Source organism: Rhinoderma darwinii, chromosome 6 (assembly GCF_050947455.1).
Source record: "Rhinoderma darwinii isolate aRhiDar2 chromosome 6, aRhiDar2.hap1, whole genome shotgun sequence".
Lineage (NCBI taxonomy): Eukaryota > Metazoa > Chordata > Amphibia > Anura > Rhinodermatidae > Rhinoderma > Rhinoderma darwinii.
Genome location: NC_134692.1, coordinates 118710203 through 118731918, shown reverse-complemented (window position 1 = coordinate 118731918; position 21716 = coordinate 118710203).

The following is a 21716-nucleotide window of genomic DNA, read 5'->3' as shown; positions in this document are numbered from 1 at the left end:
AGATGACCCCAAAGATAAAAGTCTAAGGGGGTCAGATCGGGAGACCTAGGGGGCCATTCAACTGGCCCACGACGACCAATCCACTTTCCAGGAAACTGTTCATCTAGGAATTCTCGGACCTGACACCCATAATGTGGTGGTGCACCATCTTGCTGGAAAAACTCAGGGAACGTGCCAGCTTCAGTGCATAAAGAGTTCCCCTGGCCTTGAGGTTTCCAATGATGAAGAATGGCCCTACTGGCTGGTTTATTACACATTCTGGATTATTACATAGATAGGGAAATGCTTCTGAAAGTTATGAGACCTATCAAAGGAAGAGTCAGGATTGAAATGCAGGAATTGTCTAAAAATGTGTTTGTTCCACAAACAAAACGTAACGGAGTTGCAGCTGGCCAAACAACAGTCCTAGTACAAGATTACCTTTAATAGTCCAGACAGTAATGGAGGCTCGGCACGGATGAACTTGTAGACACCAGACGTGGTGTATATCAGCAGGCGTGACCGGTGGCACAACATGACTCCAACAGGTTAAGGCGCAGGATAGATATAGCACGGGTTATAGGATACAGGTAGCAGAGCATGGGAACAACGAGAACAAGATAACACTAAGGGACCATTTGCTAAGACTAACATGGGTAAACACAACAACGCTCAGGCAATGAATGAAAGGGCAGAGCCCTTTTTATAGTCCAGCGTGATCATGGGCTAATTACAGATTTTCCTCATGTGTGTGCACTGGCCCTTTAAGGCCTGGCACGGGCAGTCTACGGGGAAGTGAGTGCTGGCGTTTCTCAGGAGGGAGATGCCGCCCGACACTTACTTGTCCATGGCTGCGGCCGTTGGGGGGGCAGGTAAGCATGACTGTCTGTGGCTGTAGACGTTACACAGGATAGGGACTCTGGAGTTGTTCAATTTCCTTTTATTCTCGGGCTGACCAAGACCACTATAATGACTTATGATATCTGAGGAATTTGTTGCCCAGAGATCTTTAGACCCTCGCTTCTATAGGGCATCCCCAACCTCTGTTGCAACACAAATTCAGACCCCAGAACAGAAATAAAATCAAACACCAAATTCATAAATTAATTTAGAACCCCAAACCCCATAACTACTTTAGACCCCAGACCCCCAAATTACTTTAGACTCCAGACCAGAGGCCTAAATTAATTCAGTCCTCAGAACAGACACCTACATGATTTCAGACCCCAGGCCAGACCCCTAAATTACTTCAGACCTCAGACTATTACATTTCGATAGACTCCAGACCAGAGCCCTACAATACTACAGACTCCAGACCCCAATAGAACTGGGTTTAGGGGGCCCCGTTCTAGGGATAGGTGTGGGTCCTAGAGGTGGGACAGAAAGCTCAGACGGAACGTCACAACAGAGCCCTGGCGCAGATGTGAACGAAGCCTAAGCCAGTGCAGAGGTGTTCTTCTTCTCTGGTCATTGAGTCCTATTGTGTGGAATTGAGTTATAAAAAATGTTTTGCTTCTTTAGTTTTCAGAGAGCGGCTAGGCATGCTAGTGGGGCCAATAGACAGAGAAGGTCTAATTTCTCATGCCAGGGTTTCTCTGTTCCTTCCTCCAGTGTCAGAGAACATTCCTGTAGGGGGTTGCCTGTCGCACTTCCAAGAGGCTTGGATTTCCTCCATCTCAGACCCTTGGGTGTTGAACATCATCCGATTCGGCTACTCCATCGATTTTAAATTACCATTCCTCCGGACAGGTTTGTTCGAATCAGCCTCCAACCTTCATTAAATGGGTGTCTTCGTGGCAGTATCTACAGAAGGGTCTGTGTGGCAGTATCTACGGAGGAGGTCTGCATGGCACTATCTACAGGGGGGTCTGTGTGGTGTTATCTACAGGGACAGTGGTGTAATAGAGGTATTTCTTTCATTGATGCCTATAATTGGTGTTTATAACTCTATTTTACAAGTGTGCTTGTAATATTATAGTATTTAAAAAAGTAATTAAAACCAATTTAAAATACATTTTATTATTCTCTTATTTAGTTACTATGTTAGCGTTTACTGGGGGTATTACTTTTGGTCATCAGATCGCCCACCATTGCTGGAGACTTGCCCTGCTCCCTAACTGCCCCGCTCAGGAGCTGCCAAGACTAAGAGGGAACATTGCTTAGAGGGGCTTATTAACATGTATAAATATAGATGTGGTCAATACAGAGAACTACCACATGATCTGTTGTTTCCAAGGACTCTACAAAGGACCAGGGGACACCCATTGCATGTGGAAGACAGACGTTTCAGACATCGATATAGGAGAGGGTTCTTTAGAGTGGTGAAGCTATGGAATGCCCTAGCCCAAGCGGTAGTGATGGCAGATACTATGTCAGCATTTAGAAAAAGGCTGGATGCTTATTTACTGACAAATGGTATTGAGGGTTATAATTAATCAATGAAGGAATGAGGGGTAATTTATTGAGAGAGGTTGAACTTGATGGACCTGTATCTTTTTTCAACCAATGTAACAGTTTGGGGGCTCAACGTGACAGTCCCTTCCCTCATAAATTTAAAAAGTATGCATGTAGTCCGATTTTAATGCCATACCTGGCACGCTTGGGAAAATACTGCCTCAGTTTCACCCCCCACTTGAAATGCACCAATGACTCATAAATGGCAATTTATCTTCTAGGAATATATGAAGAGGAACGTTTTTGGGCCAAATAAGATATAAGGGGTCTAATTTTAAAGTGTCGGTTGAAATTGGGAGCACTGGGAATCATCATTGTAGTGGATACATTTTTGAATTGCCTCAAAACGAGCCCTGGGCATTGTGGTGCGGTATAAGAGGCAGCGGTAAAGCACATCAGTGGACCAATAGACCCTCACCGATGCTTTCTTAGTTAGGCCAATATTCAGGACCAATCCCCAGTATTGCAGCATTTCTGCTGTGTTGGTGGGATGCCACCTGTATGGCCTGGCATAAAAAGAACTGGGGCTCGCAGCAATAAATTGTCGAGCACAAAGATTTGTCTGTTCAGCAATTATTTCAACAAGGCTGTCAGAAAAGAACAGCTGGAAAAATTATATTTCTGACAGCCCTGCTGTCTGTACTTGGGTCCCTGCAGTGGCAGTAAAGTCTGGTACTTAGGGTGGTGTAGGAGCATCGCCGGCCTTAGATACGTTCGACCAGTGCGGTCGCACAGGGCGCCAGCTGCCACACTGCAAGAGAGGCGCCAGCAGGTGTGTGTATCCCTGCGCCGTTGCAACTACCAGCAGGTCAGGTGCCGCTCACTAACTGCACCCAGGGCCGGCCTTAGGCAGTCGCCTTTGCGCCCAGGCGCTTCTTCACTTAGTGGCCGTCGCTACCGCTGTAGCAGCCATAGCGGCTGCTAGCGGCGACACCGGGCATGAGGGCGGTGGCGCTGCCTGCAGCTGCTGCGGCTGCTAAAGCGGTAGTAGCGACTGCACTATAGCAGAGCAGGGAGGTATCTCCCTGCTCTGATATCTACTAGCACCACTGTAGCTCCCTGATGGAGCGGAATCCCCATGTGGCCGGGGATTCTGCTCCTAGAGCACTGCTTGATGTCTGTGTCCATATATGGACAGTGACATCAGGGGAAACTCCTGAAGCGGAATCCCCGGTCACAGAGTTGCAGATGCTATGACCGGGGATTCCACTCCAGGAGAAGCCAATGACGTCATGGACACAGACGACAGGAGCTTCTCCTGGAGTGGAATCCCTGGTCACAGCGTCGGCAACGCTGTGCACGGGGATTCCGCTTCAGGAGTTTCCCCTGATGTCACTGACCACATATGGACAGAGACATCAAGCAGCGCTCCAGGAGCAGAATCCCCGGCCACATGGGGATTCCGCTGCTTCCGGGAGCTACAGTGGCGCTATCTATACTGGAAGGAGGGGGTTGCTATCTACAAGGGGGCTGTGGGCTGTGTGGCACTACCTACAAAAAAGGATTAATCCTTTAGCTAGACTAAATAAAAGTTATATCTTAGTTTATTTCCACACATTTACTTGATAGCCGGGAAAGCTGGGTATTTTGGGTGCTCCTGCACAGTTGTCCTTTTTTAAATGTCTATTGCCCACCAGCTATCAGGGTAATTTCGTAGTCCTTGCACTACCTACAAGGGGGCTGTGGGCTGTGTGGCACTACCAACCAGGGGGCTGTGTGGCACTACCAACCAGTGGGCTGTGGGGCACTACAAACCTTTTGATAGTTTGTTCTCAGAGATGGTTTGGAGGGGGAAACCTCCTAGAATAAAACTTGAACAGCTGAGGAAACCAGTTGATAGGGGTGGTTTGGCAATTCCAGCAATGAGAGACTGTTTTTCTCTGTGCAAGTTAATAAGATTATTTATACAAAAATGTATAATATTTGGGTTAGGGCCCTAGGATATAGATTCCCATTCTGGCAGAATTATAACACGCTTGAAATTCTTGAATGGGGAAAAGATACAGGATTGAGTTTCCCACTTTGTACATGTACACTATGGTATGGAAAGTGGTAGCTAAGAGACTGGAAGCTCTAATGAGTATACGTTTTGGAAGCAGAAGGGGATATATAAATTAGGACAGATCCTTAAAAAAAGGAGGACTAAAATTGTTCCATGAGCTAACTAGGGAATATGGACTCGAGGAGAAAGATAGATTATGGTTTTCTACAGCTCAGACCTGCACTTGGTCATAAATGGAGGGAAATGACCGAGGAGTTGGAGGAGAACCCATTAGTAACCTTGATGTTGGGAATAGAGTAATGTGGTAGGAAAGGGAGACTCTCAAACATATATAAAGTAATAAGTGATAAAAAGAGTCGAACTATTGTAATCCCTGCTCAGGTGAGATGGATACAAGACATGGGGGAGATAGAAGAGCTCCAATAGAAGAGAATACTTGGAAATATTACTCAACGATCTCATGGACCTCAGCTTAGGGTCACACAACTCCTCATTGTTAATAGGGCGCATTATTCACCATATAGGTCGGCTAAAATGTTTAAAGATTGGAAAGCAAACTGTCCTAAATGTGCAGGGGAAGAGGCAGACGTAATCCATATGTTGTGGTCATGTCCCTAAATAAAGAGATTCTGGGAGTATATCCTTAAAGAGGCTCTGTCACCAGATTTGGCAACCCCTATCTCCTATTGCAGAAGATCGGCGCTGCAATGTAGATAAGAGTAACGTTTTTTTTTTTAAAAAACGAGTATTTTTGGCCAAGTTATGACCATTTTTATATTTATGCAAATGAGGCTTTCTAAAGTACAACTGGGCGTGTTTAAAGTAAAAGTACAACTGGGCGTGTATTATGTGCGTACATCTGGGCGTTTTTACTTCTTTTACTAGCTGGGCGTTATGAATGGGAGTGTATGATGCTGACGAATCAGCATCATCCACTTCTCTTCGTTAAAACCCAGCTTCTGGCAGTGCACAGACACAGCGTGTTCTCGAGAGATCACGCTGTGACGTCACTAACTTCCTGCCCCAGGTCCTGCATCGTGTCGGACGAGCGAGGACACATCGGCACCAGAGGCTACATTTGATTCTGCAGCAGCATCGGCGTTTGCAGGTAAGTCGATGTAGCTACTTACCTGCAAATGCTGATGCTGCTGCAGAATCAACTGTAGCCTCTGGTGCCGATGTGTCCTCGCTCGTCCGACACGATGCAGGACCTGGGGCAGGAAGTGAGTGACGTCACAGCGTGATCTCTCGAGAACACGCTGTGTCTGTGCACTGCCAGAAGCTGAGTGTTAACGAAGAGAAGTGGATGATGCTGATTCGTCAGCATCATACACTCCCATTCATAACGCCCAGCTAGTAAAAGAAGTAAAAACGCCCAGATGTACGCACATAATACACGCCCAGTTGTACTTTTACTTTAAACACGCCCAGTTGTACTTTAGAAAGCCTCATTTGCATAAATATAAAAATGGTCATAACTTGGCCAAAAATGCTAGTTTTTAAAAAAAAACAAAAACGTTACTCTTATCTACATTGCAGCGCCGATCTGCTGCAATAGGAGATAGGGGTTGCAAAATCTGGTGACAGAGCCTCTTTAAAGAAATTGTAGAGCGATATGGGGTTAAAATCCCCTGGGATCCGGTTATTTGCATATTCGGTTATGATGGATTTAAGGGTACAGGGGATATTAAGAAATAAGTCTTATTGAAACTGCCATATTGGGCGCGAAAGACCATTATGTTTAAATGGATCAAGCAGGATCCACCTACGGGAAATTGCTGGAGGAAATATGTGAGGAGGATGCTACAATACGAAAAAAATCTACTACCTTGCAAACATAGGTAGAGTTTGAGGAGTTGTGGGGAAGCTGGTTGCAATAGGAGGTTGGATGTATTCATTCGTGGAGGGGTGGGGGGGAGGGAGATGTATGTGTTTTTTTGTCTTATTTTGTTTGTTTCCTGCTGTATGTTACTGAGGGGGAAATATCCTAATGGGAATCACTAGAATTAAATTATAAAGGGGATGATGATTTTAATGTCTATGGTCGCGGCCCGTCGTTCTGACTTACCCTCTGACGGCCGCGGCCATGGACGCATGAGTTCTCCCTCCAGAGAGACATCGGCACTCACTTCCTGGTTCGGAGACTGTCTCTCGCAGGCCTTAAAGGGCCAGTGCACGCAGAATTGCAGGAAATCTTCAATTAGCCCAGAATGCTGCTGGACTATAAAAAAGGGCTCTGCCCTCTTGATCATTGCCTGAGCGTTGTTGTGTACCTAAAGTTTGTCTTGCAAATGGTCTCCTAGTGTTTTCCAATTTTCAGTGTTACTTGTTCCTGCTGCCTGTATCCTGTATCCTGTCTTAGGGTATGTTCACACGTGCACGTCCGATACGCCTGAAATTACGGAGCTGTTTTCAGGAGAAAACAGCTCCTGAATTTCAGACGTAATGGCATGTGCAGGCGTTTTTCGCATTGTCCATTACGGACGTGATTGGAGCTGTTTTTCTATGGAGTCAATGGAAAATGGCTCCAATTACATCCCAAGAAGTGACATGCACTTCTTTGACGCGGGTGTCTTTTTTACGCGTCGTCTTTTGACAGCGGCGCGTAAAAAAAATGACCGTCGGCACAGTACATCGTAAAACCCATTCAAATGAATGGGCAGATGTTTGCAGACGCTTTGGAGCCGAATTTTCGTACGTAATTAGAGGTTAAAACGGCCGAATTACATACGTAAATAGGGTGTGTGAACCCAGCCTTACCGTGCCTCTGTGCCGTCCAGAGTTGGAGTCCAGTTGTGTCTTCCGCTGCATCCATTGTGTCACACCCGCCGGGTGTCTGTCTACTGCCGGAGCCTCTTCTTTAGTCTGAATCACCGCCACTGTCTACATTGTCTAAGGTACCCTTTCCGGACTATAGACTTTGTATTGTACCTGTTTGGCCAGCTGCTATCCCGCTACGCGCTACGGCCCAGTGGGTCCACACCATGCGTCGTGACAGTACGCTCAGGCCATGGATCCCGCTGGTAAATTCATGGGCCTGTCACCCTCCCAAGCCATGCAGGCGGACCTGCAGGAACTGCAAATATGACAGGATCAACTTCTTATGGCAGTAGACTCCATGGCACAACAGCTACGGGCGCTAGCTGCTTCCATCTCTGCTCCTGTTCAAGCTCCTCCGATTGATCCTCCGGCTATACCCCCTGGCAGCTCCGGTTTTGATCCTCGGTTCTCGCTGCCATTGCCGCCTTGATTCCATGGAGATGCAAGTACGTGCAGGGGATTTCTTAACCAGTGTCATATCCACTTTACCCTGCACGCCAGAGCATTTCCTTCAGACGGAGCCAGGATCGGCTTCATTATTTCAGTACTTGCCGGCAAGGCCCTGGCGTGGGCGAACCCAATCTGGGAACGACAGGGACCCGAGACACAAGACTTCCAGGGGTTCGTACGGTTATTCCGTATGGTGTTAGAGGAGCCTGGACGAATCTCGTTGGCAGCCACTGCTATGCTGAACCTTCGCATCCTTCTGGTATGGCCTATCATCCGAGATCAAGGACAAACTTGCTGCTCGGGATCTACCATCTACCTTGGACAACCTGATTCTACTTGCTACTCGAGTGGACATAAGGCTGAGAGAGAGATCTCAAGAAGTTTGACAAGAGAGACGGCTTCCTAGACTGGCGCCCAACTTCCAGCAACCCCTCTTGCCTTCTTCTACTGCTCCACCCAAGGTCCTGATGCAGGTGGATCGGCTTAAACTGTCAGTTCAGGAGATACAGCGCAGGCGCACCTCGGGACTCTGTCTATATTGCGGCCTCGCTGGCCATGTCGTGCGTCTGTGTCCCCAGAAGCCCAAAAAAACAACGCCTAGTATTGGTTGGAGAGACAACCCTGGGCGATACAGCGTTTAATAGAGAACTCTCTTCCAAACTGTTCATTCCTGTGACCATCGTTGCTGGCGAGTGGCTCCATCCGGTCTCTGCCTACCTGGACTCTGGCTCTGCAACCAATTTCATCTGCCAAGACCTTGTGGATCTTCTTAATTTGCCCACTGTTCTGCTGGAAAGGCCATTGATTGTTGCCTCGGTAGATGGACTGCCGCTGCCTGACCCAATTTTGTCTGTGACCAAGCCGTTGAGGCTTCAAGTGGGAGCCCTTCACTCTGAGCTCATCTCCCTGTTTGTCCTGCCCAAGGCCGTCAACCCCGTGCTGCTGGGTTTGCCTTGGCTCCGTCTACACGCCCCTGTCCTGGATTGGAACTCCGGAGAAGTTCTCCAGTAGGGTCCCAAGTGTCTCAACCGCTGCCTGGGGCATATCCATCCGCCTCAGTCTCCTCCGCATCAGTCATTGGCAGGGTAGCCTCCTTGTTACTCTCTGTTCTCAGATGTCTTCGACAAGAAGGAAGCAGAGATGTTGCCACCACATCAAGCATATGATTGTCCTATTGACTTGGTTCCTGATTCGTCCCCTCCTCGCGGTAGAGTATACCCTCTCTCCTTACCTGAAACCCAGTCTATGTCGGCCTACATTAAGGAGAATCTGGAGAGGGGCTTCATACGTAAATCCTCATCCCCGGCCGGAGCCGGGTTTTTCTTTGTCAAGAAAAAAGATGGATCCCTCCGACCCTGCATTGACTACCGGGGTCTCAACCAGATCACGGTGAAGAACAGATACCCATTGCCTTTGATTTCTGAACTGTTTGATCGCATACGGGGGGCACATTTTTTTTCTAAACTAGACCTGCGGGGGCCTACAATCGAATTCTGATTCGTCAGAGTGACGAGTGGAAGACTGCATTTAATACACGCGATGGGCACTACGTATACCTGGTCACGCCCTTCGGCCTATGTAACGCCCCCGCGGTGTTTCAAGAATTTGTCAATTACATTTTTCGTGATCTCCTCTATGTCTGTATTGTGGTGTATCTCAGTGACATTTTGATTTTTTTCCCAAGATCCTGTAACCCATCAGAGTCATGTCTGCCAGGTTTTGCTTTGATTAAGGGAGAATCATCTTTATGCCAAACTGGAGAGGTGCGTGTTTGAAAGAAAGTCTCTACCCTTCCTGGGCTATATCATCTCTGATCAGGGCCTCAAAATGGACCCTGAGAAGGTAAAGGCTGTCCTGGAATGGCCACGCCCCCAAGGCTTAAGGGCCATACAATGCTTCCTGGGATTCGCCAACTTCTACCGGCTGTTCATTCCCAACTTCTCTTCATTGACCGCTCCCATCTTTACCCTCACCAAAAAGGGCATGAATGCCAAGGTGTGGACTCCGGAAGCAGAAGCCGCATTCAAACCTTAAAAAAGGCCTTCACGTCAGCCTCTATTCTTCATCATCCTGATGTATCCCTACAGTTTTCGTTAGAGGTGGATGTTTCCTCCATTGGTGCTCGCGCACTTTTGTTCCAGAGAGGTTCGAAAAGCAAAACTGTGGTATGTGGCTACTACTATAAGCTGTTTTCTCCCGCAGAGCGCAACTACTCGATTGGGGATTGGGAGTTACTGGCCATCAAGCTGGCCCTGCAGGAGTGGAAACACCTACTCTAAGGCACCGCTTATCCTACCCTGGTCTTCACGGACCACAAGAACCTTACCTATCTTCAGACAGCTCAACGGCTGAATCCTCGTCAAGCCAGGTGGTCGCTGTTCTTTGCCCGGTTCCAGTTCGAACTCCAGTACCGACCTGCTGACAACAATGTGAGGGCTGATGCCTTGTCTAGGTCGTTTGAGACAGAGGACACTGGAGTCCCCACAGAATATTATTGACTCTTCCTGCATCTTCTCTATTAACCCTCTGCAAGTTAGAGACATTCCGCCGGCAGGGACTTTTGTACGTCTGGCAGACAGAGGAAGAATCCTTCACTGGGGTCACAGTGCCAAGCTGGCAGGTCACGCGGGTGCCCGTAAGATCCGAGACCTAATTGTCCATCAGTTCTGGTGGCCCACACTGCCCAAAGACGTCATGGACTTGTCTCCTCCTGTACTGTATGCGCAGCAAATAAAGTTGCTCACTCCAGACCAGCTGGTCTGCTCCAACCACTGCCTGTGCCTGATGCCCCCTGGCAACATATTGCAATGAATTTTCGTGGTATTGTATATCCCCCACCTGGATAATTATAAATTCACTTCTCCGTAGTATCAGAATAAAGAAAGAATAGATCCGGAGTACTAAAATATAACTTTTACTGATATAGATAAAAATAAATGAATAAACATGTAAAATAACATGAGGATCCTATCTGCCAATACTGCATACAGATATTTAGTTATTTTCCATCATTTCGGAATATTGTCAAGATTTCTGTTGACAGCAATGAATCAGTCCGCCTTTTATAAGGTTTTCTAATATGAATAGTGCTTGATTTTTGGATCACATGTGGAAAAAATGTAAAAAACAACAATGGGGCGATTGCCCTCCTACCCCGTATTTTTTGGTTAGTGACAGTCCTCCACGTCAATGTGTCCAGCAAAATATATTATATCCTCTCTTGGATAGTGGAAAACGACAGGTAATTCTCCCTACGCGTTTCCTGCTGACCAGGCAATTCCTCAGAGGAGATAGGTCGATGAAGCAGTGATGTCCAAGGTCAGGGCTTGCTGCTTGAAATGTAGCTGTCAATCTTTATGGAGAGGAGTGCTCAATAATTTAGAGCATGTTGAAACAGAGAAGCAGTTGTTTTCAATATGCTGCTCAGATGTCATTTCTTGCACGAGGGAAAGCTCAACAGTTGGAGCAAGTTTGCAGTGGCAAAAGGAATCCTTAAGTTAGAACAATCTTGCAGTGGCAACGATTATATCCTTCCTGGTAGGAGGTAAACAAAGAACGCCTGTCCGTGGCGTGTGCCGTCAGTGTACTGAGGGAATCCCTGCTTTTTGTACTAGATTATTTCCCCTGACCCGCCCAACCTAACACACCACCCTTGTGACGTATCAAGGGAGGCGTGTATTTAATGTGACAGGTCAAACCTCCCCGCGACTGAACGCACGCCGGGCATGAAAATCATGCCACGGCTGTGCGAGCAGCCTCGCCGAGGACACCCGCCACAAAATACCTCCGGCTAACTCACCCAGGTCAATTTACTGGAGATGTTACTGCATCTCCTGGTTGCGATCAAATGCAAGCAGGAGATGTATGACAGGGAAAGCTGAAGGGTCCATCCCTTATAGTGACGTGGCAGCCAATGATTGGCTGTAACGTACCTCAGTGTGTTTCTCGTACACCAGGTCCGTGTGCCTGTACAGGCATCACGGGTCTGTATTAGAGAAAGTTACATGGAAGATATCCATGCATAGAAATGAGGAGCGTGGCCAGAGAGTAATTGGTGGGGATAAGGAGAAGGGAAGTGTCAGAACGGAACAAATGCCGTGTGCATGGGACAGTGGCGCCGACATGAACATGTCAGCACTCAATGAACCAGGAACACAGCATTATAACTGAACATAATCAAAAAAGCTGAGTTTAATTTAGGGCAATCCATTTATGAATAGTCATGTGGCTAAAATTCTTTGGATATTTAAATAGCAAACTGAGCTTAATATTTTTAAAGCTATTTTCAGAGGTTGAAAAAATTCAATATGTTTTCAGAGATACTATCAAGAAATATTTGATAATTGGAGATTAGATATAAAGTGGATTTAGATGAAACATCCAAAGTCCAGTTGTTCATTTAGACCATTTGGTACCATAGTACCCAATTTAAAGATCCACTTGGATTCTCTTTGTAGCAGAGTTCTATCCAGATCTCCACCCCTTATAGATGGTCGCAGTTGTTCAATTACTATAAATTTTAGACAATTTGGATCTCCTTTATGTTTCAAGTGTACATGACGGGAAACAGGGTTGTCTCTTTTATGACGCACATCACCTATATGTTCTAAAATTCTCTTTCTGAATTCTCTTGTTGTTTCTCCAATATAGTCTAAGGGGCATGGGCAGGTGATTTTATATACCACATTATTAGAGCTGCAATTTGAAAAACTTTTAATTGGGTAGTGAATTCCTGTGTGTGCACTGTTAAACATTTTAGTAATTAGTATAAATGTACACGCTCTACAGTGCCCACATCTAAAGGATCCATTTATTTTACGATCTAGCCAGCATCCTTCTTTTTTTGTGGTTTCTAAATGGCTATGCATTAGTTGGTCCCCGATACTTCTACCTTTTCGGTATGTAACTTGTGCTCTAGGTGTTACTATCCCCCTAAGATCTGTATCCATCTGGAGAATTCTCCAATGTTTATCTAATATACTCCTGATCGTGTAATTTGCCATATGAAATGTACCTATTAATCGTATAGGTTGTTGTGTAGTTTCTTTCTTTTTAGGTATAAGTAATTCCTCCCTTTTTAATGAATATGCATGTTTGAATGATTCTTTCAAAATTCTAGATGGGTAGCCTCTCTCAATAAATCTAGCCTTTAGGTCCCTAGCCTTTACTTCAAAATCATGCGGGTCAGAACAATTTCTTCTAAGACGAAGATATTGGCCCTTGGGTATGCCTTTTTTAAGCGGTAGGGGATGGTAACTCTCCCACCGCAAGAGGCTATTAGTGGCTGTGGGTTTCCTATAAATCGAAGTTTTTATTTTGCCACCGCCATCTATGAAAATATGTACATCCAAAAAGGGTAAGGAATTCTGATCAGTTTCAAAGGTAAATTTAATTCCTATGTTGTTCTGATTTATGGACTGAACAAATTCTCTGAATATGTCAAGGGGGCCGGTCCACAAGACAAAAATGTCGTCTATGTAACGCGCCCACATTGAAATTGGAAGATTCTGTAAACAACGTTCATCAGTGAATATAATGGTTTCTTCCCACCAACCCTGGAACAAATTGGCATATGTAGGAGCACATGAATTGCCCATGGCAGTGCCCCTGAGTTGGTGGTACATTCGTCCATTAAATAAAAAATAATTTTTTGTTAGAACAAACTCCAATAATTTCAAGGTGAGCGCGTTATGGTCCCTATGGTGTATTCCTCTGGTGTCTAAAAAGTGATGTACAGCCCTAAGTCCCATTTCGTGAGGAATGGATGAGTATAGGGCTTCCACATCTATACTGCATAAAGCAGTACCAGACTCAATTGGTAAACCATCAATTTTAGAGAGCAAATCCATTATATCCCTTGTATAGGAGGGTAGTGTTTCTACAAATCCTCTTAGAACCCTATCTAAATAGACCCCCACATTCTGTGTCAGACCCAAGATACCGGAGACTATAGGGCGCCCCTTCAGGGGATTAGTACCCTTATGTATCTTGGGGAGAGCATAGAATGTGGGGGTCCTGGGTTTTTCAATCATCATGAATTTGAATTCATGCTCACTGATGAGATTGTTCTTCATTGCTTCATTTAATATTTTGAAAAGGTCTCTTTTAAATTTGGATGTGGGGTCTTCTGTTAAGATCTCGTAACTGATGGGATCATTCAAGATACTATGGCACATTTCGATATATTTATTTTTATCCAGTATTACCACGTTGCCCCCCTTGTCTGATGTCTTGATCACTATATTATCATCCCTTGCTAGAGCAATCAATGCGTTATTGTCATTTCTGGTTAGATTAGTGAACTTTTTATGTATATTGATCTTCATTAGGTCATTAATGACCAGATCCTGGAATACGTCAATAACTGACGTCTCTCCTATTGGGGGCATTTTCTGACTTTTAAGTTTGCAATTCGTGAATGGACCTGTCCCTCTTTGTTTGTCATTTGAGGCCAATAAATTTGCTAGGTCTCTTGCGTGCGGTAATTCTTCGAGTGTAATTCCCAACTCGGAACATTCTTTTTTATCTTTTAAACTGAATAATTTGTGCCATTTTAATTTTCTCGTAAACAGATTGATGTCTTTCACCCAATTAAATATGTCGAATCCTGTTGTTGGTACAAAAGATAAGCCTCTAGTGAGAATGGAGGTCTCAATGTCAGAAAGTTCTCTTTTAGATAAATTAATAACCGTGAGCTCTTTTTTATTTATTTGCGGCTGTTTAGTTTGTTTCGTAGCTGGTAGGGAGTTCTCGTTTCCTCCCTGTCTAAAAAAGGAGAAATTTCTGCATTGGGTCCAGGATTTTGACTTGCTCCCACAAAGTTGGAGATACCTGAATTTTGTACAAAGTCCCATCGTCTATGAGGGTTTCTATCTCTTTGGGAATATCTGCCCCTTCCAAATCTACTGGGATTTATTCCTCTATTATTTCTTGACCAGCTCTGGTAGTTTGATTCTTGGTCTGTATGGTCCATATCAGATGAAGATTGATCTGTTTCGATTCTGGATCTTCTTTTTTTTACTTCAAATGTATATGTTTTATTATCTTTGAAATCTTGCAGATCCCGAACGAACTGGTTGTGCTTTCTTTCTGTAAGATTAAATTGAAATTTCTCAAAGGTATTTTGTAAGATCAATTCTTTCGCAGTGTATTCTGGTTCAGATTTAAATTTAAGGACAATTTCAATCTGTTCTTTCAGATTTTTTGTAGTGATGTCCAGGATACGTTTTTATTCATCCAATAGGATCTGAATTAGTCTCAAGGAGCTGTTGGTTGCTTCAGTTTCCCATTTGTGCATTAATTCCAGAGTCTGGAGTCTAACTGCAGGTGTAAGTAAGATTCTCAGACCCCTCGGAACAAGGGTAGCTTGTTCTTTATAACATTTTAATAATTCGGAAAATGCTGATTTCAAAGATGGTGTGAACTTCTTCTGGGAGAACTCTTTCTCTGAAAGAACATCCTTGGCCTGGTGTAGCCAAGCCTCTGTGTTGATAGGATTCGTAATGAAATTTGCCATATCCTTATATAAATTCAATAAATTTTCGTGGTATTGTATATCCCCCACCTGGATAATTATAAATTCACTTCTCCGTAGTATCAGAATAAAGAAAGAATAGATCCGGAGTACTAAAATATAACTTTTACTGATATAGATAAAAATAAATGAATAAACATGTAAAATAACATGAGGATCCTATCTGCCAATACTGCATACAGATATTTAGTTATTTTCCATCATTTCAGAATATTGTCAAGATTTCTGTTGACAGCAATGAATCAGTCCGCCTTTTATAAGGTTTCCTAATATGAATAGTGCTTGATTTTTGGATCACATGTGGAAAAAATGTAAAAAACAACAATGGGGCGATTGCCCGCCTACCCCGTATTTTTTGGTTAGTAGTCCTCCACGTCAATGTGTCCAGCAAAATATATTATATCCTCTCTTGGATGGTGGAAAACGACAGGTAATTCTCCCTACGCGTTTCCTGCTGACCAGGCAATTCCTCAGAGGAGATAGGTCGATGAAGCAGTGATGTCCAAGGTCAGGGCTTGCTGCTTGAAATGTAGCTGTCAATCTTTATGGAGAGGAGTGCTCAATAATTTAGAGCATGTTGAAACAGAGAAGCAGTTGTTTTCAATATGCTGCTCAGCTGTCATTTCTTGCACGAGGGAAAGCTCAACAGTTGGAGCAAGTTTGCAGTGGCAAAAGGAATCCTTAAGTTAGAACAATCTTGCAGTGGCAACGATTATATCCTTCCTGGTAGGAGGTAAACAAAGAACGCCTGTCCCTGGCGTGTGCCGTCAGTGTACTGAGGGAATCCCTGCTTTTTGTACTAGATTATTTCCCCTGACCCGCCCAACCTAACACACCCCCTTGTGACGTATCAAGGGAGGCGTGTATTTAATGTGACAGGTCAATCCTCCCCGCGACTGAACGCACGCCTGGCATGAAAATCATGCCACGGCTGTGCGAGCAGCCGCGCCGAGGACACCCGCCACAAAATACCTCCGTCTACTGCATCTCCTGGTTGCGATCAAATGCAAGCAGGAGATGTATGACAGGGAAAGCTGAAGGGTCCATCCCTTATAGTGACGTGGCAGCCAATGATTGGCTGTAACGTACCTCAGTGTGTTTCTCGTACACCAGGTCCGTGTGCCTGTACAGGCATCACGGGTCTGTATTAGAGAAAGTTACATGGAAGATATCCATGCATAGAGATGAGGAGCGTGGCCAGAGAGTAATTGGTGGGGATAAGGAGAAGGGAAGTGTCAGAACGGAACAAATGCCGTGTGCATGGGACAGTGGCGCCGACATGAACATGTCAGCACTCAATGAACCAGGAACACAGCATTATAACTGAACATAATCAAAAAAGCTTAGTTTAATTTAGGGCAATCCATTTATGAATAGTCATGTGGCTAAAATTCTTTGGATATTTAAATAGCAAACTGAGCTTAATATTTTTAAAGCTATTTTCAGAGGTTGAAAAAATTCAATATGTTTTCAGAGATACTATCAAGAAATATTTGATAATTGGAGATTAGATATAAAGTGGATTTAGATGAAACATCCAAAGTCCAGTTGTTCATTTAGACCATTTGGTACCATAGTACCCAATTTAAAGATCCACTTGGATTCTCTTTGTAGCAGAGTTCTATCCAGATCTCCACCCCTTATAGATGGTCGCAGTTGTTCAATTACTGTAAATTTTAGACAATTTGGATCTCCTTTATGTTTCAAGTGTACATGACGGGAAACAGGTTTGTCTCTTTTATGACGCACATCACCTATATGTTCTAAAATTCTCTTTCTGAATTCTGTTGTTGTTTTTCCAATATAGTCTAAGGGGCATGGGCAGGTGATTTTATATACCACATTATTAGAGCTGCAATTTGAAAAACTTTTAATCGGGTAGTGAATTCCTGTGTGTGCACTGTTAAACATTTTAGTAATTAGTATAAATGTACACGCTCTTTTCTCTTTTCTCTCTTCTTTCAACATATTGCAATGGACTTTGTCACAGATATGCCTCTCTCTGCTGAATCCAGTGTGGTTTGGGTGGTGGTGGATCGATTTTCCAAAATGGCTCATTTTGTTTCCCTGACTGGTCTGCCTTCTGCTGCTCGACTGGCCGATCTCTTCGTTCAACACATCTTCCGTCTGCACGGCTTGCCTCTGCATATTGTCTCGGATTGAGGAGTCCAGTTCACCTCGACGTTCTGGAGAGCACTCTGCGGTCTCCTCGGTGTAAAGTTGGACTTCTCCTCAGCCTACCATCCCCAGTCCAATGGTCAAGTCGAGAGGGTTAACCAGATTATGGAGAACTATCTGTGTCACTTTGTCTCCAGACGGCATGATGACTGGGTGCAGCTTCTCCCGTGGGCTGAGTTCTCCTATAATAACCATACTAGTAAGTCCACCACCTCCAGTCCGTTCTTCATCATCTACGGCCAACATCCTCGAATACCTCTTCCTGTCTCTACTATGTCCCAGGTTCCTGCAGCTGACTCTACCTTTCTGCAGATATGGGATCTATCCATGTGGATAGGTATATGTCAGGATAAGTGAAGGGCTCAAAATAGGAGCTTACACCCAATAAGCATAACCAATGTAATAAATGTATGTAAGACCCGACAAAACCTCCATAGTGTGCTTACCCGTGTTTCAGTAGCGTGGTGATGTGACCCAGAGGATAAGGGGCGCAACCTTATCCAAAGCCAGAGCCCTTTGTATGAAATCGGCAGACTGCTCCCATGGCAACAGGAGGCCTAACAATGGCTTCCTATCTGCCATTACGGAAGCTGATTTGGCCCCGTCCGGAGGCGGAGCCTGATCGGCTTGCTGTCAGTGAACAACTGACAGTTCTAATACATTGCACTACATAGGTAGTGCAATGTATTAGAACATCAAACAAACAGTTGGACCTTCAAGTCCTCTAGTGGGACTAAAGCATAGTGTAAAAAAAAAGTGTAAAAATAAAAGTTGTAAAAAATACGATAAAAGTTTCAAGTAATAAAATAAAACACAAATCGCCCTTTTTAACTTATAAGTCATTTATTATTGAAAAAAATAATAAAGCCATACATATTTAACTATAAAAATATTAAGTTATTTATTCCGCACAGTAAACGGCGTAAAAAAAACCCTAAAAAATACTGACATAATTGCTATTTTTTGGTCACTTTGTCTTCCAAAAATTGAAATAAAAGGTGATCAAAAAGTCGCATGTACCCAAAAATGGAACCTATAAAAACTATAACTCGTCTCGCTAAAAACAAGCCCTCATACAGCTCCGTCTACGAAAAAATTATGGCTCTAACAACTTGGCGACAGAAAAAATCCATCCTCTTTACAAAAGTTATTTTATTGTGCAAAAAGTTGTAAAACATAAGAAAGTCCTATAAATTAGGTATCACCGGAATCGGACTGACCCGCAGAATAAAGGTAACATGTCATTTATAACGCGTGGTGAACGCTGTATAAAAAGAACTAAAAACATATGCCAGAATTGCTGTTTTTTGGTCACCTTGCCTCCCAAAAAAAAAAGGAAAACAATTGATCAAAAAGTCGTATGTGCCCCAAAATGGTATCAATAAAAACTACAGCTCATTCCGCAAAAAAAAACAGCCCTCATACCACTACATCTATGAAAAAATAAAATTAGTTAAGGCTCCAATAAGTCAGGAAAGAAAAAATATGCAGTTGTGCCGACCCGAGGGGAACATTTCTTCTGTTTCAAGTGGTGAATTATCAAGGCCCCTAAAATTAGGGAACCAGGAAGGGGAGGGCCCAATCATATCTACTGGAAGTGAGGGTGCCCGTATTATACCAGGACAACACTTCCCAGCAAAATTCCTCAAACTGCAAAGATGCCGTTTGTGGACCAAAAGGGGGATAAGTAAGGACCATTTATTAGTGCGACACCGGCCTGTGCAGAAAGGATTGTGTCACAGCGTAACACACATCTATGGATTTTTTTATTTTTTACCCCATTATTATACCACCTGACTATGCCCCTTATATACTCCGCCCGGCTTACATGTACCCCCACATTATAAACAGAAACACCAGTAAGACTCTAAACAAAACTACTACCAAGCAAACTCCACGCTCCAAAAGCCAAATGGCGCTACCTCCCTTCTGAACCCTATAGTCTGCCCAAACAGCAGTTTACTTCCACATAAATGGCATCGCCATACCCGGGAGAACCCTTTTAACAATTTTTGGGGTGTGTGTCTCCAGTGGCATAAGCTGGGCACGACATATTTCCCACTAAAATGGCATATCTAGGGAAAAATTTACATTTTTACTTTGCACCTTCTGCAGCGCATTCATTTATGGAAAAGGCCTGTGGGGTGAAAATGCTCACTGCACCCCTTAATAAATGCATTGAGGGGTGCAGTTTCCAAAATGGGGTCACTTCTCAGCAGTTTCTTTTATTATTTCACATCAGAGCCTCTGCAATTGTGATCCAATACTTTGTAAATTGCCAAATTAGGCCTTAATTTTACATGGTATACTTTCACTCCTGAGCCTGGTCGAATGTCCAGGCAACAGATTAGGGCAACGCGTAGGGTGTTTCTAAAACTGGGAAACACAGCATAATAATTAGAGAGCTGTCTTGTTATGGTGGCACAAGCTGGGCACCACATATTGGCATATCTATGGAAAAAATCCAATTTTCACTCTGCAACATAGTGCACACCAATTTCTGCCAATCACCTGTGGGGTTAATATGCTCACTACACCCCTAGGTGAATACCTTGAGGGGTGTAATTTCCAAAATGGGGTCACTTCTGGGGGGATCCACTGTTTTGGTCCCACAGGGACTTTGCAAATGCCACATAGCGCCCAGAAACCAATCCAGCAAAATCTGTACTCCAAAAGCCAAATGGCGCTCCTTCCCTTCTGAGCCCTACTCTGTGCCCAAACTGTAATGTCCGGATAGGGAGACAGACAGGTGAGCCCTAATCTACCCGCCACTCAGTCCCTGCCTACTTGCACAGCCCGTCCTAGGCGACGGCGTACAACTGGGCGACGGTCCCTACGCTCAATATGTGCACGACAGACAAACAAGACAAGGGTACACAGAAGCAAGGAGAAGTGGAGCAGTTGCCCACGGCAACACCGTGAGCAACAGAGTAGTGGACGAGCCGAGTCAAACCAGGAGTGTATGTGGTAACAAATGCAGAGCAGGAGAATAGTCCGTCAAGCCGGGGTCAAAATGAAGCAGAGGTCAATGGTAACAGCAGGAACAGCAGAGCCAGGAGACAAGGGATTCACAGGCAAAGGACAAGCACCAAATGAAGGTATAAGTAGACCAAGGGTGGGAGCTAGAACCATCTGGCCAGGCTGCGATAGGCTCTCCCACTCCTCAGCCTACCAGCCTGAGTGGTAGCAGATCGAGTCACTCTAGCAGACCTAGAAACAGCTGCAGGCTGATTAACCACGGGCGTTGACACAGAAGCTGTGTCAGGCAAATCCTTTACACAAACAGCAGTTTATGATCACATATGTGGTATTGCCGTACACAGGAGAAGTTGCTTTACAAGTGTTGGGGTGCTTTTTTTCATTTATTTGTTGAGAAAATGAAAAATTTCCAGCTAAAACTACGTCTTTTTTTTATTTTCACTGCCCAATTCTAAAAAAAATCTATGAAACACCTGTGGGGTCAAAATGCTTACTACACCCCTAGATGAATTCCTCAAGGGGTGTAGTTTCGTGAATCGAGTCACTTTTGGGGAGTTTCCACTGTACTGGTACCTTAGGAGCTTTGCAAAAGTGACATGGTGTCAAGAAACCAATCCAGCAAAATCTTTGTTCCAAAAGCCAAATGGCGCTCCTTCTCTTCTGATCCTTGCCGTGTGCCCAAACAGTAGTTTATGACCACAAATGGGGTATTGCCGTACCCCAGAGAAGTTGCTTTACGAATGTTGGGGTTCTTTTATTCCTTTATTGTTGCTGCTAAATTTGAGCTCCAAAAGCCAAATGGCGCTCTTTCCCTTCTAAGCCGTGCCGTTTGTCCAAACAGCCGTTTATTACCACATGTGGGGTATTGTTTTACTCGGGAGAAATTGCTTTACAAATGTAGTGGTGCATTTTCTCCTTTTAGTCCTTGTGGAAATTAGAAAAAATTAGCTAAACCTACATTTTCTTTGAAAGAATGTAGATTTTCATTTTCACGGCCTACTTCCAATAATTTCTGCAAACCTGTGGGGTCAAAATGCTCACTATACCCCTAGATAAGGGGTATAGTTTCCAAAATGGGGTCACTTTTGGGGGATTTCCACTGTTTTGGCACAGCAAGAGCCTTTCAAACCTGACATGGTGCCTAAAATATTTTCTAATAAAAAGGAGGCCCCAAAATCCTCTAGGTGTTCCTTTGTTTCTGAGGCCTGTGCTTCAGTCAATAACCACAATAGGGCCACATGTGGGGTATTTCTAAAAACGGCAGAATCTGGGCAATAGATATTGAGTTGCGTTTGTCTGGTAAAACTTTCTGTGTTATAA